A 22,006-nucleotide genomic window follows, 5' to 3' on the forward strand; every position below is an offset into this window, starting at 1 on the left:
GGGGTGTAACGAGCCAGACAAGGGGAACGCGATCGAGGTGTCACTGAACCTTCCGGCCGAAAGTTTGTAGAATTTTCGTCGCAGGTACGTGCAGCGTAAAACACAGGGTAGTTGCAGTCGAGAAACGTTGGATGCCCAGCTGGGCGGCAGTGGCACGCACGGCAAACATCTCCTGCTTCGCCGCAATGAAAGCATAGCGGCCGGCAGTCAGCGGTGCGCCACAAATCGGTCTTTCGAAGCGGGTAACCTGCAGGGGATTCGCCGTAAGACAGATGCGATGCGATCGGCTGCTGGCGATACGGCATAGCTGGCGCTGGCTGTGACTGTCGAAAATAGGGCTTCGGGGCTGGCGGTGATGGCTGCGTCATAGTGGCTGACGGTGTTAGCAGCATCGAAGTGGCCGGAGGTGGACGACAGACAGCTTACGCGTAGGTTAATCGTCGCGGCACCGCCTGCCGGTCGGGCGACGAAAAGGCCTGTCAACTTCCTCTCGGACGATATCAGCAACCGAAGCCACCGCTGGTGCCATAGGAGGAATCCCGAGCTGCCGGATCTCCTCTCGCACAATCTCTCGGGTGACTTCGCGCAGAGACGTGCTGCAGCTCTCAGGTAGAATTAAAGCGTTCACCGGTGAGTTCTTGCTATCATATTGGCTGTACCTTTGCTGTAGTGGCTGTTCTATAGCGGTAGCCTCCTTGGTGAAGCCAACACGGTCATCGGTGGGTTCCTCACGAGTCCGGACACAGTTCATCCTTCACTCCGCGCAAGAGATTGCGTAACTTCTTTTCTTCGGCCATCTAAGAGTCTGCTCTACAGAAAATGCGGGTCATATCTGCTGCAAACATGGAAACGCTCTGGTTTGGCATTTGAATACGAGATTCGAGCAGGTGCTGCGCGTTGTCTCTTCTGTCGCTACTAGTGAATGTGTCTAGCATCTGGGTGCGGAAGGCATCCGATGTGGTCAAACTTCTCTCCCGGTTCACAAACCACGTCCGCGCACTGTCTTGAACCGCAAAATAGACATTAGCCAGCTTTTGCTGCGAGCCGCAGTCATTATAACTGGCGACACGTGCAAATTGTTCGAGCGAATCTCGGACATCTTCAAAAGCGTCACGATGGAAACTGTCTGCGATCTTAGGATTCTGCAGCGTCACCTGCAATGGATTTGCAGTAGCCATAGCGGAAGTAGGTAGACGCGTTCCTGCAGGGTCCTGCAAAGGGTTGAATTCAGGCTTCAGGCTTAGCAAGCGGTGACTGTACCGGTGAACAGGAGTTTCGACGGACGAAGTTGGTTCCGCGTTCGACGTATGGCTCTGCCAAGGGGTGCCGAGCATGAGGCAATCCTACCACGCACCTCCACCAATGTCATAGCCTAGTAGGAGACGGAAAAGCCGGTGTAGAGAACGTATGAAAGCACTTTATCAGAGCAGTCAACGCAACTTTGTTGTCGTCTCTGTTTCTCTACTCGCACGCTACTTCAGCGTCGTTTTCATCGCCTGACACATACCCTCGGCGTCCATATAGCATGTGGCAATATCTTCGCAGCCATATTAGACACGCACCTTACTTCGGTATTGTGTAGAGAAAACAAGCACAGCATGACTGGATCATGCATGCGCCGCGTGTGTAGATCGCACCGTTTCCGCACTACGCTTGGGGCGGTAGGAGCGCATTTAGCGTGTCGCAGCGTTCCTAGAATTGTAACTGGCCAGTAGTATCTTTGTCCATACGACCACAATTGGTTGCGTTTAGGAGGGCTCAATACGCCTTAGCAGGTACAGTTTATCGATTAAAGTCTTGCTCATCAGGAGTTGTAACGCGTACCAATGTACAATATGGTGCAATAACCTAACGCTTGCTAACAGTCACGCTTGGTGCACCACGTTGCCACCAATGTGTAATATGGAGGAATACTCCAACGCTTGCTCAGCAATCCCTTCATGTTGCACAATTACGGTCAAACTATGGCATGAAGAGACTCGGGCAGCAAGATAGGGCAAAACCAGCTCTTTCGACCATGGTGAAACACGTCTATATCTATGGGGAGCGCAGATTTAGGAAAGCACTGGAGCTTCAAACGTACACAGGTACGGCAGGCTCGAGCGACGAAGGGCAATCTCGGACATCCCCAGCAGGGAAGTCATTGCTTTGTGCTATTGCTCAACACACCCTCTGCAAAACAAGCGGACCCACTACTATTATGGAGCGAGCACGATTACAAAATTCGACCATGCGACCTCCAGTAGCTGCAACCGAAGTTAGCCGTGTAGCAATCCAATGCGTGAATAAAGGTAGCGTGTCAACCTCGTTGCGTCATCTTTTTTTATGCTAGTGCGCATACACTGTCTGCAGCACGCACAAGGCGTTTCACGTATCCCACTGCCGGTGCGTCCTTGATACAGCCCACATCACTTTGCATTTAAAAAAACAGAGTTTAAAATATAGTGAACACAGGAAGCACTTTGCTGATTAAGAAATCGATTGCTTTTCTATAAAGCTGTTAAATACGGGAAATTAAAGATATATATATTAAATCAAGTTCCGAAATATTTTATTCATCAATAGAAAAGGGTATCGTTATTCTGAATGCACCTAATAATATATTGAAAATTGACTAAATACACACCGCTATGAAATATGTCACTAAATTGTAAGGACCAGTTTTCTTCAGAACCCTCTAAGCATTCTAACAATATCATGTAAACTGTTACTTTTTCTGCCACTTCGTACGCTTCAAATGCTATAAAGGATGCAAGTCACATAGCTGTCATATCTATTTCTGGTGTCGAGTTACTCATTTGTAAATTTCGTGCCTGCAGTTTCTCAAAATTTACCAATTTCGGGGAATTTCGTAACACACCCCCCCCCCCCCTGCCCGCCCCACCTCAGTGCTCTGAATCAAAACTCTGCCAAACAAAGGCACTAACTAGAATTACACTTTTTTTCTTTCAAATCCAACCACCTTCATTCGAAAATCGGTCAAGCGGTTGTCTCGTAAATTCATTTCTGCGTTTTACATGTATTTCAATCGGTAGCATTCGTGTTGTGCTGACGCAAAGCTTCCTATTTAGACACCTGTAAAAAGCTTGCCTGCATTAGCATTCTTTCAACACCGTGGTTTTGCATAAGTTATGTTTAGCGCGTGGTCTAGTGAGCTTGGCAACACAGAGACCGTCAGCATAATAAGTAAGCACTGCATCAATCGTTGGCGACAGTTGGTTGGTAAAAACTTAAGAACAAAAAACAGACGTAAACATTTCTCACAAATAATATTTTCTAGCAGAATTCATCGGTGCAGCCCATCTTAGGAGAGCTATCAGGTAGTGACGGGAAGAAAGCAGCCATGAGTGAGTGTACTCTTTTCGCCAGTAATGCCAGCCACCCAACGTGGAGCCCTACATGGAAAAGCTGCACGACCTGTGAAACGGGACCTGCAAACGCCCGCTGTATGTTACGACTGCAACCGAATATGACATAGCCTAGGTTGGCTACTCACGCAAGGTTAACCCTTCCTGCCTTGAAAAGTTTGAAGTGGAAGCCCAGAAAAGACAACAAAGAAGGAGAGTAAGAGAAAGACGAAGGCCAGAGGGAGAGAAAGAGACGGTAAAAGGCAATACCGAATTCCCCCGTGTGGGTCAGTCAAGCCGAGGCCAAAGAGGTGTGTTGCCTCCACCAAGGGGCCGCAAGGGGCCGCAAAGGTCCAAACACTCGGCATTGGCTCAACCCTTATCATTCGGACATGGTTAAGCCGCACACCCGCGTATTTGTACCTGATGAAATCAAGCTGGTTAGGCGACTATATCACTGCCGCGATTCAAATCGGGATGCCAATAAAATGTCATCATTATTATCAGTAGCATCCTATCGTGCAACTTGTTTTGCAATGTGAGATCCGAACCGCGTAGCGCCTATACGTGGTCCCCTCTGCATTGCAGTTCCATATTACTACGCCATGTTGCCGGACATGTAGAAACTGCATAGGCCGTGTTACGAGATCGACAGAGAAGTCTTAAGGAAGAAAAGAGGTTATAGAGTTGTATAAATATTCCTGTAATGAAAACACGTATGGCATATCCGATCATATCATTCAGGCTAGTTGACTGCCACCGCTTTGTTAAAATACGATGCCAATATATCCTCCCCATAATAACTGTCAAAATCATCTTCATTAGTACATTTTCGCGCCACTTGTCACGCTATGTGTGATGTGTGCAATGTAGCGTCGTTACGTGCACTCTTTGTATTGCAGTTCTGTATTATTACATGAGCTGGCACGTTATGTAGCAGTTGCATAGTTAGTTGTACGAGGTAGATACAGAAGATTTCAGAAAAAAAGGTTAAGGAGATGTTTACAAATATGTAGAATGAAAAGCATGTATACCATACCTCATTGAATCAAGTAGGTTAGGTGACTGTCAGTCCCCCGTTTCAAAGGGAAGGCCATTAAGCCATCATCATCATCATCATCATCATCATCATCATCACGAGCATAGTATTGTGCAATTAGTCACGCAATGTGGCATGCACGCCGGGTAGTCTCGATACGTGCAAATTTTGCTTAGAAGTTACGGTATATTCTGCCAGGTGTCCTAACATGTAGCCGTTCTGTATAGCAGTTCCAAGCTGCATGTAGGTGGACCTGGGGCGCTCTAATGATAACAATCCCAAATATTTCTATTCGAATTCTGCAATCAGCCCTCCGCGATTGGCCAAAAACCTTTTTGGACCGCCTTCACATCACCTGTCTGACACTCGAAAGCATGAAAACCGCGGTTCCTCCCCATCTGATATGACGTGTACACATTGATTAAGCATGATTTGACTGAACAAAAGAAAAAGTGTTATTTCTGATTCGAAGCCTTTTGGCCATTAGCCCTCGGCTATTGGTCAAAAGTTTTCGGACTGCACCTACTTGAACTGCCCATCACTCGACGTCGCAAAACCGCAAAAACTCAACGTGTCACAGTGATGTGCACGCGTTAAAGATGCATTAATATGCCGAACAATTCTGAGTTTCCTAATGAATAGCCGCAGGCAGCCCCGTTCCGAAAGTAATAAAAGGTAATTTCCGCCGATCACTCAGGCACTGGCTACTCGCACCTGCCGGAGAGCATGGGTTTATTTGCGTACCGCAATACTTTTCCCGTGACCGTGTAACGTGTTCTAGCACTTTCGGAGCGTTTATGACCTCTTTATGCCAACTATTCTTTGCTGACGATCCGTTTTAGCGGAATTCTTCAGCTTCCGTTGCATGCCGCCGCGATTTTTGATCAGCCACCGCAAGCTAAGTAAGGGAAAGCGGACCAATCACAGACGCCGGCACCACCCACTTTATCCGGTTATCGATTTTCAGTGCAGGCGCTCGGCCCCATCGAATGCCTCTTCAGTTGAGCGTGTTCCTCGCCTCTTGTCAGCCAATTAGATAAGACAAGCCGCCAAGTGTAGGCAGTGTTATTCGCTTATCAAGCAAAAAAAAAAAAAGTGACATCCTACGAACGAGGAGACTGGTTGATTGGTCTGTTCAGGCAACCTTGCGGGTTACCGCCTGGTGCTTGCGTCGGTGGTTACGCAAATGTGACGTCAGGAGATTGGAACAAACTCATATTTGAACCATTTGAGTTCACGCACGAACTGCCGCAAGATGGTCGCATCCAGTACCTCGACTTGTGCCTTATTTTTCATGGAGCGCTTGGTCTCTGGATAGTGTTATCGACTTTGACTTTAGGTCACTGACCGCAGCGATGATTCATAAAGTCCATGCCGAGAATTTCGCCATGTGAGGGCTCTTGAAGGGGAAAGAAGGTCGCAGTGTAGGTGCGGTCATGCACTGTAACTTTTGCGATGCAGATTTCAGTCCACGTTATAAGGATTCCTGCAACTAATCAAATGTGAGGACCATTCCGAGTCGTCTTGGCTTTTTTCGAGCTTGTGGTGGGCCGATTGATAATTGAGAATTTGCCTTTGGAATGAAGTTCACGCACGAACTGCCGCAAGATGGTAGTATCCAGTACCGCGACTTGTGTCTTATTTTTCATGGAGCGCGCGTGTGCTGGCAGTACAAGCCACGGTCGAAAAAAATTCTTAATTATCGATCGCCCCACTACAAGCTCATAAAAAGAGCTATAGCAAAAAACTGCATCCGCTCTGCTCTAGAGAAGTCAGGCGAACATGAAGTTCGTGACAGCGTCGACGCCCAGCTAAGGCTTCCGGAGAAGGCTGGGTTCCACGGAGAAATCGTGGCCTCGGTGGTAGAGAGCCAGATTCGGGAGGTAAAGGTTGGTTGGAGGCGCAGGCTGAAAAAAGACGCCCGCCCGCTTATGCGCCCTGTCGTAGTGCCCTATTGGCACCAGGTTTCTCACCGCCTCAAGAAGGTTGGCGTGTTGTGTTTTCAGCACCGGAAAAGCTGGGACGAATGTGTCGCCTAGTAAACGAATCCCAGAAGAAGCCAGCCTGCAAAATAGAGCACACCAAAGCCCTCGTTGAATGTGACGTCGGTATTGTGTACAGTATTCCCCTCGCCTATGCAAAATGCTAGATTGGCCAAACCGGGCGCTGTCTGAATGAACGCTTGCTAGAGCATCGCAGGAATGCTACTTCACTAAGTGGCGCTGGTCATTTAGCCGACCACATTCGCGGTTGCTCGCGTAAGCCAGCATGCAAGGCGTTTTTCGAACGAACACGTGTGTTGCGCAAATATAGCAATCAGAAAATCCAGGAAATTTTTGAAGCGTTTTGTATCTCCAATGAAAACGATTACTGTGTCAGTGCTCCTTCTGTTTTACTCGGGAAAAAAGAACTTGATTATCTCAGGGCAAACGGGTGTGTCGAGTCAGCTAGGTAGGGCGGGAGATGAGCAAGGTTGTACTGAGTGATGTAAAAAGACAAGGAAAGTTTTTTTCGCCTTCTCTCACTTTTTGCTTTCATTGCTTTATTTTGGTTCGGCATTTCTGATGACTGTTGCCTAGACCAAGGAAATATTTTTTAGTGGTCCTGCGCACTAGCAGCTCGCCACTCCCTCCCCCTCTGTACATAATGCCATGTTGTCCAAGAATAAAATTCAGTTGAAGTCCGGCGTTCGTGTTGTTTTTCTCTTCTCGTCCGTGTTCAACTGTGCGCTGGAACGATGTTTCTTAATGTTTATCTATGGATTGCTTTGATTCGGTTTTGGGAAAATTTTTACCTTCTACCTATCGTTCTGCTAAAATAAAGAAATGGTATCTAGTTAAAAACAAAACATATCCATTACGTACGCTGAAGAGTTTATTAGAACAATAAAGCTATTCGAGCCTATTGCAGCTGTATTTGGGCGGATGAAGGAATATTTGTCTGTAAGCTAAGGCCATTTGCACAGTTTCCTTTTAAAGAAAGCACTCGAGCCATCTGTCTAGCCCAAAAAAGTATGTTTTGTAGATGCGGCTTGCGTGAGATGCCTATATTTGCTGTTGCCTTTTACAGCGAAATTAGGACAGAAGTGGTTTTTCGGTTCTTCATTCTGGTGCGGCTCTGTGAACCTGCCTGCAATGCTCATAGCAAACATGAGATCTTCATTTATTATTTTTGCCATGGTACTTCTCAATAAAAATGTTGCTGGCTGTGAGTATTTGCAACATGATTTTTTTCCTTGAAATAGTACGCCATAACTACGCTTTTTCTGAGGATAGCAAAAGGGAACTGACTATTTCTTCTCATCAAGAGAAAAGCCTTAAAAAGCTCGTTGCAAATGTCTCGTACCCGAAAAAGAAAATCGGCGTCGGTTCCAGTGATACAAAAAAAGTTGACTAGGGGTACAAAAACTATCACCATCAACAATGGCTCGTACATTGACGCATTAGCACCCAAGCGTTGTTGTAAAAGTAAAGTACGATTTGCACTTGTAAATATATAAATACCAAACGCACAGAGCTCCTGGGTACGCCATTTTGCCTAGAATGTTTCTGCGAACACGCCCGTGTTGTAGGTTTTTGTCAGCTGCATGGTGTGTTTGATTTATTCATCGTCAAACTTGGAAAAGTGCTGGACATAGCAGGTGCTGCTGTACATGCAGCTTCTTTATTTTTTGTCAAGTATAGCATAAGGACGTGGCACAAAATAACTATCCGCGTGGCTTCCACACACAACTGTGCTTGAACAACTGACTAGGTGAGCACACGAAGTGCGGCGGAGCGCTCGATATCTTGCCTCTGGGACGCGAACAATGGGGTTACACTGCACCGCGAGCGCTTATCGACTGAAATCCCTGAAGCATGTTTAAAGTACGGTAAGGCTCTTATCCAGTCGACGACGCCAGCAATAGGCTGATCGGTGACGTGTGACCTGGCTCCGCCCCTTTGCCGCCGTGAAAGTTCCTGCTCGCCGGGTGAAGAACGCGCGTTTCGCCTGTTGTGCAATTCCCTTTGCTGCGATAATTTCCCTCCGGGAGGGCCAAAATGCCTTGTTATGGTGCGCGTGGGTGCCGAAACTGGACGGAGGACAGCAAGAAGTTATTTTGTGCCCCTCAGGCAAACAGAACCGAAGCAGAAGAAAAGTATGGTTGCACAGAATTGGACCGAAAGACTTTGAAGCGTCGATAACTGCACGGCTATGCGAGTAAAGTAAAGCTATACAAAGGTTTCAGAAAAAGTGCACACGTGTGTGTAGAGCTGTGATAGTATTTCATTGGCGCGCATGAATGTTGACGGCCGAGGTGTGTGGAGATTATTGATTGTAGTGCACTTTGAGCCCGTTGACTTAGCACATGCATTCGTTGAATTAACAAGCAAGCAAATAGTGTGGCATAAGCGCATTCACTCGCTGACAAATAACCGCATTGCGTTACGCGCGATAACCATTCGTCAATTTCAGCAGTGAATCCTACTTTTAGGCTTTCGTGTGTTTGTGCGCGCGTTGTTAACTGCGCTTTACAATATGTCCAAAAAGTCATTTCACATTCTGCATATTCAAATCGTATTTTGTGCATTGCGCATCTGAATGAATATATTCCTAAGTGCCTGCAATGCTCTGCTTTTAAAACCAAATACTGCATAGCCTCTGCCACTGGACATCAGATAATAAAAATAGAATGCAACAAATCAAAGTACATGACATTCAGCTGTGAGCTCGTTACTTCCAAGCTTCGCCTACACTCGAAGGTGGTTTAGTAACCGACGATGCCATTTTACTGATGAAAAACACACAACTGCAAATTAACATAGGAAAGATGCCAGACGCGATGCACGGATTGCTAGCAAAACAAAGTGCAATATAGCCAGGCCAATCCACATAAGTTTCGTAAAAGGTTCCTGCAATTCTTACGGGGCTTGAGTGGTGCACGGAGGTGAAGCGGCATAAAGACAACAAAGCGCGTCATGATTAAAGTTTACGTGACGACATCGCACGGTTCACGAGAACGGTGAACCGCATTCACACATGCGCGCACACTACGCTGTATGTTGGTGTGCCGCGAGATTAGATCGCGCGCTGGCAGCCTGAACACGACCGAGGAGACTCGCTGGCACGATCCATACCGCCGCTTTAGAATGCCACGATAGTCGCACTGGCTCGCAGCACTGATCCACAAAACACAACAGTCGTCCAGCAATCGCTACACGACAGACACAGTCAGCGACAAGAAGTCTGTTCGCGCACTCGTTTCAACACACACACAGGATGTTGTTTAGTTGCCGTGAGCATAGCACGTTTCAGCGGCGATATGTAGAAAGTTTTTCGGCCCGAGCTACTTTCATCTTTTTTTTACACGCATTCTTCGTTAAAAGTACCGGCTATCTGTACGCCGCCAACTTGCAAGCAAAAGAAGTCACAGAGCAAACAGAATCAAGCGCAAGCGATCACCAAGGCTCGCGCAGACAGACACGAAACACGTCTCGCGTTGTCTTCGGCTCGGACTCCGTGCTGTTCATTGTCAAGTGCTTGAACTGTTTTATGTAATGCAAGTAAGTCAACAATTTCTGCTCTTCTTAACTAGATGAAGATAATTTACTCTGTGAAAATGTAATGTAATTTAATTCGAGCGCAAACGAACGAAATGTCAAGATGCGGAATCGAGGCGATCAAGCACTCGTTCCGCTCTCGAGTGTTTTTCTTTCAGCGCTCATTGCAAATTAAAAGGCTACTTTTAGCAGTCAGGACCCTTCTTTCGTTTTTCATCGCAGTCAAGCACCAGTAGGTTCTATATCCGCGTTTGTGCAGGTATTTTTTAGCCTCGTGAACGTCGCTGCGCCGTGGTTTAACGTGGGCGCCGTCTGCTACAGGAACTTGCTAGGTAGGTGCGCGGCAGATGTCGCTACCTCAAAAATTATAGAGGGACCTTATGATCCACATAAAGCCCCTGAAACTTCGTAAAGCAGTGCCGCGCTTTGAATAATGCCGCCTCCTCCACGCGCGCTCTGGCCGAGGCCGCCACCGCGCTGGTATTGGCCTAATAGAATCACGTGGGCCCACTCGCCTTGCTTCAGCTCCATTTTTGCTCGAGAATCGTTTACGGAGTGGCAAGGAGCGCATGTTGAGGCCGTTGCTACGCTCGAGCAGTGTAGGTGGTGCGACGGTCGAGGAGGGAGCGTGAAAGAGAGGAGACACAAGAAGTGAAGGTGGAGGAGGAGAGTGTCGCTAATTTGGGAATTTTCAGGGGCTTTAGATCGACATCCCCAAGTGTGCCAACTATCGCAGGGTGCTCGAAACCGGTTTCCCCCTCGCCATGTGTGTGACACACAATGGCCGCTCACGCACGCTGGCTCGTGAAGTTTGACTCGACTCCGCAGCTATCTTGATCCGTGGCCACGATGTATTGAACTTCCGAAGGGGGGCACCAGATCGCGACCCGGGCGGCAGTTAAAGAAAGAACATGGCTGCAAGCGCGTTTTGCAAATCTTGCTGTTCGCTCCTATATTCCACGTTTGTGGACACTTTTTATAAAACCAATTACACTTTTCAAAGGTAAGTACAAAGGAGTACACCATATGTTAGCTCAGCTGGCCACTAAAAAAATGCCTGCGAGCAGCTCACGAGGCATATAGGCAGCTTGTGTCCACACCCATGCGGGAAAGACATTACGGTTTCATAACGTTGTATAGATCGCTCACTTTTTTTTTTCGCTCAGGTCTTCCAATAGCGCTAAATAAACCAAAAAGCTTTTCAAAACACTCATTTTCTTGCCTACACTGTTTTCGGTAGGGAATAACTGTCTGCTCAAAACAGAGTGTAGATTCTTCGGCGATTTAACGAGCTAATGGGCACATCTCCACAAGAAATTCTCTCACACTGCCCACAGGCCGCCGCTCGGTGTGGCTGTATTCACAATTGTTGCCCTATTGCTCATCAACACAAGCTCGCTCAGCGCGTCATAAAAGTCGTGCTTCGCATGTTTTGAACATTCTCTTCTTGAAGCGTTCCAGCGGTTTCTGACGATGTCTACAAGTTGTGATGCCTACTGCACTGCTGTCGGAACCTTCCCCTTCATCACCATGCATATTGACAACGTAAACTATTATGGTTGTCATCATCATTATTTTACTTTATTCACTGTGCCCTCCTCTTGGTAGGACTTCTAGTGCTGAAAGAAGAAAGCACAGCGGCTGAAATCACATAATGTAGATGTACAGCTACCGTCAGATTTGGTATTAGCACTGAAGACCCATTTCCAGTAGATAAACGTGGATAAAGACAGCGTTTAAAAAAAACCATTAGATGTCTTGGAAAGAATACGCCTCAAGCTGGGGAACATAACGCCACCAATCCAGAGATTACGAGCATGTCCCCCAGTAAAATAAAAAAGGCTCTTGATGCGTCATGAGGCTCATGATTGCGGCTGTGGAATTTATTTCCGCGAGGTAACGCGTTTATACGAACAGCGGGGAGATATTGTATAAAAAGTGAGAGATGTGACAGCACTCTTCATGCATGACAAAGAGAAACAATTGGGCAAGTCTAAATGGCCCCAAAAAATCACAATAATGCCTCGCGTTGGGCGCTGGAACTACGGAATCAGCCAATATATATATATATTGTACTGTAAAATAGGGAGCAGTGGGGCTGTGGCTAGGAGAGAGACAACGACGACGCGAAAGAACAACCTTGTTTCGGTGCTCGGTCGGCTACAATACCTCTCGCTGCTCCAACGTTCTAGTCGCGAACACTTACTGCTCAAGGTGCTTCGCGACATTTGGTGGAAGGTGCTGGACTTTTTGCAAACCCGGAACTCCGAAGCCGGACGATCCCTGTCACATCTCCCATGCCTGAGGAGACTAGTCCTGGTGCGGCACCCATGGCACCGCCTCCAGTCGTCTGTCCTGGTGCGCCACGCCAACGGGATCCTCCCAAATTCAATGGCACTGACGATCATGACGTACAGGACTGGCTGTCATCATACAACCGAGTGAGTGCCCACAACAAATGGTCTGAAGCTGACAAGCTTGGTTACGTACCATTCTACCTTTCCGGGGTCGCCCATCTTTGGTTCCGCAACCATGAGGCTGACTTTTCCACCTGGACAGCATTCCGGACGGCACTTCAAGAAGTATTCGGTCGCCCTGCTGTGCGCAAACTTCGGGCTGAACAACAGCTTCGCTGTCGTGCCCAAGAAGAGGGCGAAACTGTTACGAGCTACATTGAAGATGTAGTTGACATCTGCCGACGTATCGACCCAGATATGACCGAAGATCACAAGGTCAAGAACATATTGAAAGGCATAGAAGATGACGCCTTCCAAATGCTCTTGGCAAGGAATCGTCAGACAGTCAACGGCCTCATAACGCTTTGCCAGAGCTATGAGGAGCTGCGCAAACAACGGCTTTCTACGTGCCAAGCACTCGCTCCGGACGTCGCGCTTTCATCTCTGAGTGATGGTGTCACTTCGACTCCTTGCAGTTCAGAAATTTTCGACAGAATCAAGCAATTTGTACGAAAAGTGGCGCGCCAACTCCCTCTTCTGCCAGTCGCTGCAGCCTCAGAGCCGTGCTTGTCTCCAGATCTCCGTCACATGATACAAGAACAAGTCGCTGACGCAGTACCACTTGCTCATCAACCGCCTCCTACGCCTGTGCCATTACGTACGCTGCCGTTGTCGCTAATCTAAGGCATCCTTCTGCAGGTGCTCAATGCAGACTTACCAGCGCCTTTCCCTCACCTCCGAAAGCAGTTGCAACATATTCTCCTGCTTCCCCAAGCAGCTACTGGCCGCCACAGCAGCCCGTGCACTGTTAAGAATGGCGAGCTCCAAGGAAAAATTGCCACCCAATTACGACTGGGGGACAAGGCGCGCATCCCCCACTCTCCGTCGCTGCAGCTAGACTGCGTTCGAAGAAGCGGGCTTTGTGCTGAAAACCGCCTCCATCCACGAGCCCCATCTCCGTTGTGACGAAACGGGTTCGACGGACGAACTATTGTGCCCGAGATCCCCAGCGCGAATCTGACTTTGCTACGCATGAGCAAGCCACAGCGGGACAACGAGCTACCCAGAATGTCTCCGAGCTTCCCGGAACAACTCCCCTCGGTCGTTGGCTCCAGTCCTTCGCACCTGTGTGTTTGCGTGTGTGTGTGCGTAAACCGGTCGCGCGAAGCGGCTAGTTTCGCGATGACGAAACGGACATTCGCTGCCTTGCATCGCCGGAGGACCGAGTGGTTAAAAACGGCTGTTGTGCGGAGGTTCGACACACTTCTCTCGTGCAGTCAGGTTGGACTGACACACTTTCTCTCGTGCAGTCATGTTGGACTGACACTCCTTTTCTTAAGCAGTCATGTTAGACTGATTTAATTTTCTGTAAATAAACCCATTTTCCTCGTTCTCGATGAGAAGCAGTTCTTCTCTTCATCAACGTCCTCAGCGTGTTTAAGTTGGACGACGGCATGGGCCAGCTACCTTCGAATTCATGCCGGACTCCAACCTTGGCAACGGATCTCGAGCGATGGGATTGAGCCCCAATCCTGACAACTGGCTGACAGCGGTGAGATGGACTTTGCGACATGGTGCTGTATCTGCGGTGAGTGCTTGATTCTTGCTTTGACTCTCTTGGCTTCATTTTGTGGTTGTTTTGTTTAGAACTGTAGGGAAGCTAGATTGTTGTGTGTTAGCTAGGTTGTGTTTTCCTAGCTAGATTTAGAGAGCAGAATCAAGGCAGTGAAGCAGCAGTCATGGGGTTAAGGACACTGCTGAGAAACGAGTTGTTGATTGTTGGTTAGGAACTGGGCCTAGATGTACGCGAGGAAATGCTAAGATCAGAATTATTGCATATCATTTTCGAACAGGCCAGTGAGGAAGATATTGAAATGGGATTGGAACTTCTCAAAAAGAGAGAGAAACGGGAAAGAGAAAGAGAAGAACGGGAAAGAGAAAGAGAAAGAGAAGAACGCGAGTTAAGAAAAATGCAGCTTGAACTTGAAAACAAACGTTTCGAGTTGTCTCAAGGAAGTGAAGGCGCTCTGGGATGATCAAGTGAGGCAGAATCGTACCGCATGGACAGGCTATTAAAGCCATTTGAGGTCGGGAGCGACATAGGCTTGTTCCTAAGCAATTTTGAAAGGACTTGCGAAAAGATGAACTTCGGCCCGAATACATGGCCACAGCGGTTGCTGTCTATGTTGCCGTGTGAGGCGGCGGAAGTAATCGCCAGACTGAGTGCACAGGATGCATATGATTATGCAAAAGTTAAGGCTAGTCTCCTGATGAAATACCGCCTTTCAGCCGAAGCTTTTCGGCAAAGGTTTAGGAGCACAGGCCAGAAAGATAGCGAGGGATATCCGGAGTTTGCATATAGCTTAAAGGCCAACCTAGTCGAGTGGCTTAAAAACGCGGAAGCGTACGACCGCAGAGACATGATCATTGAATGCATGTGTCTAGAACAGTTTTACAAAACCATCCCCCAAGCTGTGAAACTGTGGGTGCAAGACAGAGGTAATGTAAACACTGTGGAAAGGGCGGCTGAATTAGCCGAAGAGTACGCAACCCGTAGAAAGTTGAACGCCGAGGAGGGAAACTGGGACGGTCGAAATGGACCGCGGAAACCATTTCCGTTCAAAAAGGGTGCGCAGACTAGACGATCGGAGCCTGTAGACATGGCGGAAAAGCCCGCAGAAAAGAGCGAGGAGAAACTTAACGGAGAAACCGCACAAAAAGAACATAAAAGAAAATTCGAATCTTTTAGACCAATGCGCTGTTACAAATGCCACAAACTGGGACACATAGCTGTAAACTGCGAGAAGTCTAGCGTAGTTTTCTCCTACGTGGAGGAAAAGGATGAGAATATGGAACTTTTAAGTCCATATCTCCACGACCTGCAAGTTAATGGAAAACCATGCCGAGTGCTAAGAGACAGTGCCGCCACGATGGACATTGTCCATCCGTCTTACGTGACGGTAGATGACTTCACCGGAGAAGTAGCATGGATAAAACAGGTTGTAGAAGAACACAGCGTGTGTCTGCCCATGGCCAAAGTCAAATTCAATGGACCATTCGGAGAGCTAGAGACTGAGGCTGCAGTTTCCAAATTTTTGTCACTGCAGTATCCTTACATCTATTCGAATCGTTCGAATCAGTTACTGTCTGACAAAGGGCTCAAACTGGGAGAGGGCATAGTACAAGCATTGACCCGAGGCCAAGGTCGTAAGATCGCGGCGCTTTCGGCTGAAAATGCACAAGCTCCTCCAGCGGAAGCAGAAAAGGGGATAACTTCAATACCCGAATCCGAGCTAGGCCCGAGGGACAAAAGAACAGTTGAGGAGAGCCTGCCAGCTGACCAGCTCAATGAGAGCGTAACACTTGAGTGTCAAAGTTCTAGCCTGCAGGAAGAGCAAGCTGACGCACTCACAAGCGAGACAGGGTCGTTATTATCACCGGCCTCAAAGAACTTTGATCAGCTCTTACGTGTGGATAAAGAGTCACTGGCAGCTGAGCAAAAGAATGATGAGAGGTTAGCTAAATTACATGGCACAGCTAAAGGAGGCATTGCTAGGCGCAACGTGACGATACATGAGAGAGGCGGTTTGTTGTATCGGCACTACAGAGATCGAAAGGGCAGGATTTTAGATCAGTTAGTCGTACCTACTAAGTATAGGGAGGACCTTTTGAGTCTCTGTCATGGAAATGGGTGGTCCGGCCACCTAGGCATAAACAAATCAAAGGAAAGATTGCTTATGGAATACTACTGGCCTGGCTGTTTCAAAGACGTAAAAAACTTTGTAAGATCATGCGACGCCTGCCAGCGTTCTGGTAAACCAGGAGAGACATGGAAAGCTCCACTGAAGGTAGTGCCCTTAATAACAGAGCCTTTCAGACGACTTGTAACAGACACGGTAGGGCCTCTTCCAAAAACAAAATCAGGCTACAGGTACTTGTTTACCATGCTGTGTCCGGCTACCAAGTTTCCAGAAGCAATCCCTTTGAAAGAGCTCAGTTCCACCGAAGTAGTAGACGCGCTTTTAACAGTGTTTGCACGAGTTGGGTTTCCAGCCGAAATTCAGGCAGATCAAGAGTCAGTATTCACGAGCGCACTGACTTGCACATTCTTGCAAAAGTGCGGGGTAAAGTTAATACACAGTTCTGTCTATCACCCTCAGTCAAACAGTGTAGAGAGGTGGCATTCGGTGCTTAAGCGAGTTTTGCGTGCGCTCTGTTACGAGCATAAGGAGGACTGGGAGAACTGTCTGCCAGCAACTTTGTTTGCTTTGCGAACGGTTCCACATGAAGCGAATGGGTTCTCACCAGCAGAACTAGTGTATGGGAGGACACTCCGTTCTCCACTGAGAATGTTAAGCGAGATGTGGGAGGAAAGAGGGGAGAGTCCAACAGTGGTTGAATACGTGCTAAATTTACTGGAAGGGCTAAGCGCAACCCAAGAACTAGTCGGAAAGAACATGGGAGTAGCTCAAAAGAACGCCAAATTCTATTACGACAAGAATGCGAGCTTCGTACGTTTAACGCCGGAGACCAGGTAATGATCCTCAAACCTTCAAGAAAGAACAAGCTTGAAGTTCACTGGGACGGGCCCGTTAAAGTGTTGCACAAACTTTCAGACACTAACTATGCTTTGAGAATGCCCGGTCGCAGGAAGGAAGTGAGGATATATCACTGTAATTTGATGAAGCCGTATGTAGAGCGAAGCGGAGTCGTTAACTATACCATCAAAGAGCCGGATGGCATTAGTACCAAGTTTAAGGAGTATAGGGCGACCTCTAACTCTGAATACGGTCTAGAAGAAGTAGTCGAGCACTCGGTAAGCTCGCACGCTCTAAGACCCGAGCAGCTAGATGAGCTAAAAGAGGTGTTAGGGGAATATCTCGACAGATTCAGGGATCGGCCGGCTAGAACCGAACTGATAACGCATGAAATTGAGCTGACATCAACCGAACCAGTAAGATCAAAGCCCTACAGGGTGTCTCCAAGACAGAGAGATTATGGAGGCAGAGATACAGCGCATGCTTGAGTTGCGAGTTATTGAGCCCGCTGAGAGTGACTACACGTCACCGCTAATACTGGTATAAACCCCTAACAAGGGCCCTCGTCCGTGTGTTGACTACAGGAAGTTAAATGCCATCACTAGGGATCAGCTGTACCCGATACCCAACATTGAGGAACGAATTGAAAGAGTTAGCGCTGCTAAATACATTTCAACTATAGATCTCGTGCGGGGGTATTGGCAAGTTCCCCTTGAGAAAGTGCCAGCGCTATGCCGCATTCATCTCGCCTGTAGGCACTTTTCGCCCTCTCGCACTCAGCTTCGGGCTGAAGAACGCGCCGTTTAGCTTCTCTAAGTTAATGGATATTGTCCTAAAAGACTTGCAGGAGTTCGCCTTGCCCTATCTTGATGATGTGGCAATTTTTTCGGACAGCTGGGAACAACACGTATCGCACCTCAAACAGGTGTTCTCACGGTTGAGGGAAGGCGGCTTCACGATGAAAGCGGAAAAGTGTAGGTTTGGTTGTTCGCAGGTTACTTATCGGGCCATGTTGTCGGTCAGGGCATGAGACGGCCGGTGGAGCTGAAAATAGCTACGATTGGAGGATTTTCTCAGCCGTGCACAAAAACGGACCTTCGTTCATTTTTGGGACTTGTGGGGTACTATCAACGGTACATTCCGAATTACTCGCAAATGGCAAGTCCATTAACAGACGCTCTCCGAAAGGGAGCACCGAGTAGCGTACACTGGGATAAGGACAAAGAGAACGCTTTCCAAAGTTTGAAAACGCTATTGGTTTCTCGCCCTGTGCTTCGCGCGCCAGACTACACAAAGGAATTCATAGTTCAATGCGACGCAAGCGACAGAGGTATGGGCGTGGTACTTAGTCAGGTCGGCGAAGATAACGAGGAGCATCCTATCCTCTATGCCAGCCGTAAACTAAATGTAAGAGAGGAAGCCTACAGCGCTTCAGAGAAGGAATGTGCTTGTTTACTTTGGGCCGCACAGAAGTTGTCGTGTTACTTGTAAGGAGCGAAGTTCATCTTCGAGACCGACCACTGTCCTCTGACGTGGCTCAATCAAATGTCACACAAAAATGGCCGCTTGCTCCGATGGAGCCTCACTCTCCAAGAGTACAACTTCTCCGTCAGATATAAGAAGGGAAAGTTGCATAGCAATGCGGATGGTTTGAGCAGGCTAATTTGAATTCTGCGTTTGAGGGTCCCGCAAAAATTTTAGGGTTACTAGTGCTAATTTTATTAAGCGAAGAAGATCCCTCTCATTTAGCAGGATTCCCTCCATGATTGCGGAATTCGTCAGCAGGAATTTGCTACAGAAATTGGCATAGCGAAATGCAGCATTTTTTGTTTCTGCCCTTCTGTTGTGCTTTTTTTTTTTTTTTGAAGCCTAGCGAGTCTAAAGTGAGAGCCAATGCACGTCATCTCGGCGCAGAGCCGTGTTGTGGGGTTCATTTTGCAGTTGCCTGTCCTTGTTGGATGTTTTGGGGCTGTGACATCAATACACAAGTGGTCGCTGCGAGCCAAGACATCAATCCCCCCCTGACCACCTGCCGTTCTCTTCCTGCCTAGCGGTTGTCGAGATTTTTCGGGCCATGGAGGCGGTGTTAAGAATGGCGAGCTGCAAAGAAAAACTGCCACCCATTTACGACTGGGGGACAAGGCGCGCATCCCCCACTCTCCGTCGCTGCAGCTAGACTGCGTTCGAAGAAGCGGGCTTTGTGCTGAAAACCGCCTCCATCCACGAGCCCCATCTCCGTTGTGACGAAACGGGTTCGACGGACGAACTATTGTGCCCGAGATCCCCAGCGCGAATCTGACTTTGCTACGCATGAGCAAGCCGCAGCGGGACAACGAGCTACCCAGAACGTCTCCGAGCTTCCCGGAACGACTCCCCTCGGTCGTGGCTCCAGTCCTTCGCACCTGTGTTTTTGCGTGTGCGTGTGCGTAAACCGGTCGCGGGAGGCGGCTAGTTTCGCGATGACGAAACGGACATTCGCTGCCTTGCATCGCCGGAGGACCGAGTGGTTAAAAACGGCTGTTGTGCGGAGGCTCGACACACTTCTCTCGTGCAGTCAGGTTGGACTGACACACTTTCTCTCGTGCAGTCATGTTGGACTGACACTCTTTTTCTTAACCAGTCATGTTAGACTGATTTAATTTTCTGTAAGTAAACCCATTTTCCTCGTTCTCGATGAGAAGCAGTTCTTCCCTTCATCAACGTCCTCAGCGTGTTTAAGTTGGACGACGGCATGGGCTAGCTACCTTCGAATTCATGCCGGACTCCAACCTTGGCAATGGATCTCGAGCGATGGGATTGAGCCCCAATCCTGACAGCGCCCACCTCGCCAATATTTCCAACAGTCTCCGCCCGCCGTTCTCAATCCATGGCGCACCCATGAGAATCGGCCTATCTGTTATTCGTGCGGCCTACCTGGGCATGTAGTATGGCTTTACCGCCGGCGTGGATGGTATCCTTCGGATTCTCCGAGGGCACAAAGTAACGGTTTCAACTCTGCGTCCCGTTCTGCTACTGCCGCCAAGCCCTTCGAAGAAGCCTCGTCTCCTCTTTCCCGACCCTACAATACCCGTCGGTATCCGTCTCCCCGTCGGCGTTCTCTGTCGTCGCTTATCCGTCGTCCTGAAGCTATCCGAGAGGAAAACTAAAGACCGCAGTTCCGGAGGCAAGAACTGCGATCTCAGCGAACTCCTCAAGACCTCATTTTTTCCTGCGAACGTCCTTGAAGATTGTGTAGAAGACATTGCCGTTCATGCGCTTGTAGACATGGGAACAGCAATATCAGTGACTTCGGACCAACTTCGTCTTACCCTTAGAAAAGTCGCGACGACTTATTCAGCCATTTCATTACGTACAGCAAGCGCTGCGCCGATTGAACCCTTAGGGAAGCGTACCGTGCGTGTTGTTATAAGCGGCGCTTCATACCTTATTGAGTTCGTTGTTCTGCCTCGCTGCTCCCATGCCATGATTTTAGGATGGGACTTTCTGTCCCCTCATCATACTGTTATAGATTGTGCCCGTGCTGAACTTGCGCTGTCGCCATTCGGCACCAACATTTTTGAAGATACTGATGACACTTCCGGGCGTGTGTTCGTCACCGCCGACACGGAGATTCCTCCATACTCTGCCCCACTTGTACCCGTTTCCTGCGTTGGGTTTTCCGACTTTACAGTTCTTTTCACGGCGTCTAAGCTTGTTGCTCGCCGCCATCCTTTCTTGCTTCCTTTTGCCCTTCTTGCCATTCGACAAGGTTCGAGCGCACTTTCTATATCGAAGCTGTTTCATTGCCCTGCTATCTTGGTTATGCCGACGAAATCGAGCCAAGCTTGCTTTACGATGTGCCTGACGACCCGGCTTTTCCTCCAGTTGACGCTCCGGCCCTTGACGTTTCTCCTCGCACGCCGCCGTGTGACCCATCATTTTACCAGTGTATTGATCCCAACCTCACTCCAGCGCTGCACGCCCAGATCGTCCATCTTTTAAACCGCTTTCGCACGTCATTCGACCTACAACAATCTCGCTTAGGCCGTACTTCCACTGCGGTCTATCACATCGACACTGGGAACCATGTGCCTCTACGCCACAGGCCGTATCGTGTATCCGCCACGGAGCGTACGTAGCCTGATCGCTGAGCAAGTTGCAGACATGCTCCAACGCGGTGTCATACAACCTTCGCGCAGTCCCTGGGCTTCTCCTGTAGTGCTGGTGAAAAAGAGAGATGGAACAATTCACTTTTGCGTAGACTACCGGCGACCTAATAAGATCACACGCAAGGACGTTTATCCGCTACCCCGTATTGACGACGCGCAAGACTGCCTCCAAGGCGCCGAATTCCACGCATCCTTAGACTTACGATCCGGGTACTGGCAAGTGCCAGTGGCTGAGTCAGACCGTCCGAAAACGGCCTTCATCACACCTGACAGTTTATTTGAATTCACCGTGATGGCCATGTGGCCTGTGTAATGCGCCTGCCACAATTGAAAGAATGATGGACAAGATCTTGCGTGGCCTCAAATGGCAGATATGCCTGTGTTATCTGGACGACATCGTTATCATTAAACCGGACTTTCCTTCCCACTTACTTCGACTTGACACTGAGCTCTATATTTAATGTTCACTTACCGATCTCTGGTGCCGCAATCACGAAGATTCATTCAAGTGGCTGGAAAGAGGCCCAATCCTGCAGTAACCTTGAGCAAACGCCGTGGCTGATGATGATGACGATGAATCCTCAATAAATGGCACAAACCCACTATGGGGGATAGGCCACGAATCGGGTGGTAATATGATTGAATGAATAAAAGTATTTCGTTAATAAATAACTAACACAAAAAGTAAAATAAATATATAATCCAAGATGAAAAATAGACTGTGAATACATGAGTAAAACTAGTGATCAATACTATAGTAAACCTTGCGTTGATAGGAATACTAAAAAAATAATAACTTTTAAAAAAACATACTTAAACTTGGGTCAGCTAAATCTTTGAATAACAATACTACAAGGATTTAAACTGTGTATTTGTGCTTTTATATTTTTGAATTTCGTAGACTGAAGTAGAAGTAAATCAATTGTGGAAACTAAGAA

At 48.1% G+C, this 22,006-nt stretch overlaps 1 long non-coding RNA gene across 2 annotated transcripts in view; it reads left to right on the plus strand.

The window, feature by feature from the left end:
* The first annotated feature begins 7,332 nt into the window (after window positions 1–7,332).
* LOC129386731 (uncharacterized) overlaps window positions 7,333–22,006 on the plus strand; it is a 99,474-nt gene continuing 84,800 nt past the window's right edge. Inside the window, exons 1-2 of one of the 2 annotated variants that reach the window (XR_011896075.1) lie at window positions 7,333–7,397; window positions 7,456–7,593. This is a non-coding gene — a long non-coding RNA (uncharacterized lncRNA). The other variant, XR_011896074.1, reaches the window with a different exon arrangement.

Source organism: Dermacentor andersoni, chromosome 8 (assembly GCF_023375885.2).
Source record: "Dermacentor andersoni chromosome 8, qqDerAnde1_hic_scaffold, whole genome shotgun sequence".
Lineage (NCBI taxonomy): Eukaryota > Metazoa > Arthropoda > Arachnida > Ixodida > Ixodidae > Dermacentor > Dermacentor andersoni.